Source organism: Periophthalmus magnuspinnatus, chromosome 10 (assembly GCF_009829125.3).
Source record: "Periophthalmus magnuspinnatus isolate fPerMag1 chromosome 10, fPerMag1.2.pri, whole genome shotgun sequence".
In the NCBI taxonomy this organism is placed as follows: domain Eukaryota; kingdom Metazoa; phylum Chordata; class Actinopteri; order Gobiiformes; family Gobiidae; genus Periophthalmus; species Periophthalmus magnuspinnatus.
Window position 1 is genome coordinate 4053125 of NC_047135.1, and position 6000 is coordinate 4059124.

Genomic DNA, 6000 nt, shown 5'->3' on the forward strand with positions numbered 1-6000 from the left:
TACTACACTATACTATAACTACTACTCTATATACTAATACTACTACACTATACTATAACTACTACACTATATACTAATACTACTACACTATACTATAACTACTACACTTTATACTATACTAATACTACTACTATTACTATAACTACTGCACTATACTATAACTACTACATTATATACTGTAACTACTACTATTACTATAACCACTATACTATCTACTATAGTAATACTATAACTATTGTACTATACTATAACTACTACACTACACTACAACTACTATGCTATATACTATACTAATACTACTACTATTACTATAACTACTACACTATATACTAATACTACTGCTATTACTATAACTACTACACTATATACTAATACTACTACACTATACTATAACTACTACACTATATAGTAATACTACTACACAATACTATAACTACTACACTATATACTAATACTACTACACTATACTATAACTACTGCACTATATACTAATACTACTGCTATTACTATAACTACTACACTATATACTAATACTACTACTATTACTATAACTACTACACTATATACTAATACTACTACACTATACTATAATTACTACACTATATACTAATACTACTGCTATTACTATAACTACTACACTATATACTAATACTACTGCTATTACTATAACTACTACACTATATACTAATACTACTACTATTACTATAACTACTACACTATATACTAATACTACTGCTATTACTATAACTACTACACTATATACTAATACTACTGCTATTACTATAACTACTACACTATATACTAATACTACTGCTATTACTATAACTACTACACTATATACTAATACTACTGCTATTACTATAACTACTACACTATATACTAATACTACTACACTATACTATAACTACTACACTATATAGTAATACTACTACACTATACTATAACTACTACACTATATACTAATACTACTACACTATACTATAACTACTGCACTATATACTAATACTACTACACTATACTATAACTACTACACTATATAGTAATACTACTACACTATACTATAACTACTACACTATATACTAATACTATTACACTATACTATAACTACTACACTATATACTAATACTACTACACTATACTATAACTACTACTCTATATACTAATACTACTACACTATACTATAACTACTACACTATATACTAATACTACTGCTATTACTATAACTACTACACTTTATACTATACTAATACTACTACTATTACTATAACTACTGCACTATACTATAACTACTACATTATATACTGTAACTACTACTATTACTATAACCACTATACTATCTACTATAGTAATACTATAACTATTGTACTATACTATAACTACTACACTACACTACAACTACTATGCTATATACTATACTAATACTACTACTATTACTATAACTACTACATTATATACTGTAACTACTACTATTACTATAACCACTATACTATCTACTATAGTAATACTATAACTATTGTACTATACTATAACTACTACACTACACTACAACTACTATGCTATATACTATACTAATACTACTACTATTACTATAACCACTACACTACATTGCACTATAACTACTGCTGTTTAATAAATCATAGATGGAAGTGTCATTGTTGGAGGTTCAGACACAAAATAAATGCTTAAGTGTTTTGTTCTGTTATATATTTATTTCAACTCATGTGTTTTTTATTATATTGTACATTTATAATACTTTTTGAGGATACCATATTCCGGTGATGTAATGTGATTATCTTTGATGAGTCTCACGATTAAATAAAATGTCACACTAACGATAGTTGTCGACTCTTTATATCACAATAAATGATTACTGTTTATCATCTCATAACTCAGATGGAGCGACCAGACTGATGTCTCCATGCATAAAAAAATACAGAGTTATCATTTTCTGGACTCTAGACATTGTATTGCACTTCCTTTAGATGTGCAATACAATGAGTGTGTGTGTGCGGCTTCATATAGATAGACAGATAGAAACAGATAGACAGAGAGAGACAGACAGATACAGATAAACAGATAGATACATAGATAGACAGACCACAGCATATACATCTCCCTCTGCCTCACCTACAGACTGTATAAAGAAGTGAACTAAGTGAGTGTGACGTCACCCACAGTGTTCAGCTCCAGTCAAATGAAGCTCATCGACGCTAGCAGTTATAGCGGCTAATTTAGAGCTAAGTTGCAAATTAGGAACCGACCACGAGTATCATAGCAACAAAAGAGCCAGTCGGGAGCGAGGCTGTTGAAAGTAATGCCTCTTCCCACCTGCAACACTGGTTTAACAGGGAGTGGACGCTTAGCAACGCTGTCAATCAAACCTGTTGCTAACGCTAGTTCATATCTTGATTTACAGACATAATAGTGAAATATAAAACACCAGTAGAGTGGGTTAATATGAACATTTTAAGACAAAAATCACGAGGTAATTACAGAGAGAGGGGCGGCAGTTTTTTGAATGCAGAGTGAACTGGAGCCAGAGTTGATGGAGCTGGAAGTGTGTCCATGTTCACTTCCTATTTGGAAGCGACGGCTAGCACGTTAGCTATGTCCATTTATATATACAGTCTATTCAACTACTCAAGGCCCGCAGACCAAACATGGCCCTCCACATAATTTTATGTGGCCCTCGACAGGGTAAATTAAGGAGCACGATGGCCTTAAAATGTCATTTTATCAGGAAATACAGTTACACAGCCACATTTTTACATCTAGGCAAACACATAGGCAATATTTGTTACCTGAATAATTAATAAATACAGAAACAGTTAATTAGCAAGTTTAAGCAAGTAGTTATAATTATTTTACATCTGGCCCTTTGACGGTAGCCATTTTGCTGATGTGGCCCTCGGTGAAAATGTGTTTGACCCCCCTGATCTATGGCCTCACCCCACTCGGTCTCAGCTCTGAAACCAGCTTGTTTGATCACATGGACGAAGCCCGCTCCGGCAAATACACCACAGACCACACGCATTTTATCTCGTGGTAAATGACATCACACATTATGGAAAACCTTCACCTTATTACTCTTCTCATCTATGTGCCTGTGCTGTTTGCTAATGAACAAAAACACCCCCAGAAAGGGCCGAGAATAGACAGGCTCCTCCTCGGCATCTGCCCTCACTGTCTCGCGCAGGTTTCAAGGGAATATCTCAAAGCCCGGTTTCCTTATTCCAGCTTTGACACATATTCCGCTGTTTACCGAAGGGCCAGAGCTGACGACGAGCAGGTTGTCTCGGTAACAAGCGAGGAGGACTTCTCTTAAATGACCAAAAAACACACATCACCGCGACCGTCTTAGCATCTCTGACATCCAATCTGACTACTGTACGTCGCACGAGGGCTCGGATAAGACGGCGGGCAATTACCAGCTGCCATGATATCAGAGGTGGCCCGAGAAACCGGTTCAATTAGCGAGCCCTGAAACGCAAACAAACACAGATGCCGTAAACAAGAACCGGCGAACGTCACCAAATGAAAGGCGAGGCCGCGATCCCCGAGTCAAAAATAATGGGCTGAGGTGTCACAAGATCCCCCAGAGACATGAAGGCTCCACTTAACAAGCTCTTCAGCCACAACACAGGATGAGGACGGTGTATTAACCAGGAAAGTCAGCACAGGTTTAAGGAGAGAGAGGTAAAAAAGAAAGAAAAAAATGGTAAGTGAAGCAAATTGACTGATTATTAAAGCAAAGAAGACATCATATACAGTGGTCCTTCGTTTATCGCGGGGGTTACGTTCTAAATAAAACCCGGAAAAGACGAAGTCCGCTTCATTTTTACAATTATTCTATATGTTTTGCTGCTGTAAACCCCCTCACCGCACAATTTATACACTTTTCTCACAAAGGCGTTAATATTTTCTCACATTTCTCTCTCGTTTAAACTCTCTCAAAGTTCAAACCTTCGTAGGCGTCTTTGTCGGTGCAGAACGTTTCATCGACATTGTGGGTTTTGTCGGGGAGAAAACAAATTGCAAACGTACAGCACTTCAGAGTCACACTGCGATCCAACATTTATGTAAATTTGTCTGAACACATTCTGTACTGTACAGGAGACACGGCACGGAGGAGACTGATGGACAATGGTCTACAGTCCAACAGCCAATCAGGACGCAGAACACAACGCACGGTCATACAATGGAAAAAAACAATCCGCGAAACAGCGAGGCCGCTAAAGGTGTACTGCAATATAGCGAGGGACAAATGTATATAACAAACGTGGTAAGTAAACATCTCAGTGACATGAATGAAACTCTTTTGTAACACACATGCAGTATTATTTCCTGATCTGTGTTCTAATGTTGTTTTCTCGTCACAAACAGACCTGGAGTTGTGTTTTTTTCTTTCATTCACACACGTTTAACACACAAACACTGCATATTTACACTGAGTCCTTCTCTCTGTGGGGAAGCCAGGAAATGTGGTCACAGTAGGAGGCAGACATGTATAAAAAGAGTTTTACCAGACAGAAATGTATTTTGATTTACTGTGGTAAGCCATGGAAAAATTAATACATATTTACAAAAAGTTAACTACTAACTAAAGCAAAAGCAACAGAAATTAACAAACTGAAGCAAAAACCCACATGTACCTGGATACACTGATGTTCCCCTGAAAAACTGACTTGCGCCGCTTAAATACTGTACCCTCCTAAACAGGAAGCTCCTCCCCCAAGTATATACCATCTACTTTACAGGTGCTGTAGGTACAACTTTAGCAAGATCTCATAATCTACTCTGTACTTTTGAGGGCCCAAGTCTCTTTGAGGGCCTAAGTCTCTTTAACCAAAAAGTGTTTAAAATAAAACTATAAACACCTAAACATTGAAGAAAAAAAAATGCATAAAGACATTAAAACAAAACAAAAGAACTTAAACAAATCTCCCCTCCACATGGTCCGGCCCACGACCACACCCAAGGCTTTAAAAATGGCCGCCATAGGACACGCCCCCTCTGTGTCTGGACCATGTGGAGGTTCAGGTAAGAGTAGGTGCATTTATTGAACTGAATTGAATAAATTTAACCAAATGAAATGTCTTTAAAGTAACAGGTGTCTTTAAAGTGTGGTGTTTAAATTAAAGGTTGACCAGAACTAAAAGACTAAACAAAACAAACCCGGGACAGATATGTTTATTTATTTAGCTGAATATTGAAAAATTATAGGAAATGAACAAATGTGTGAATATAAACAAAATTAATGTGAGATTAATGGGACACAGGCTCACTTTGTCACACTCTCAAACTGAAAACGCTCTGTTGCACCTTGTGATGTCATCATGTGGTGATACAGGAAGTGCTCCACTGTGTTTTCAAACTCCACACACCTTCACAAGAATCATCTGGATCATTTCAACCCTGGAATTGCAAAGCTGTACTGAACAAAAGATAACAGGTGGTTGTTAACTTGAAAACTACTACTTCATGACATCACAAGGTGGAACAGAGCATTTTGAGCTTTGGAGATGTTACAGACTAATAATAAAGTGCTACTCAGACAAGTGTGAATGAAACAAAACACAACTCCAGGTCTGTTTTTGATTAAATAACATTATAACATGACAAAACACTCACAAGAATCCATTTTGCGTAATATAGAACCTTTAACTTTTAGCTAAAGAAAAACAGAAAACTATGATTTACCAGTCAGAAATTATTTGAGCATTAAATTAAAATATTTCAGAAAAAGGTGCAGATATTGTTGTAATATTCATGATGGACGCGTAAAACGAAATCAGCAAAAACTTTTAAAGCGACAAACTCTTAATTAAATCAGAAGCGTGGGGAAGGGTCCAAATGCAGCTTTTAGACACGTGAAAATGAATCAACAAATACGTGCAAGATGTACTACCTCCACCAAGGCACTGAACCGCAACAGCAGGACTCTTTATATCGCATTTAGTCAGAGGTGGATGAAGTACTTGATTTTGTTACTTAAGTAAA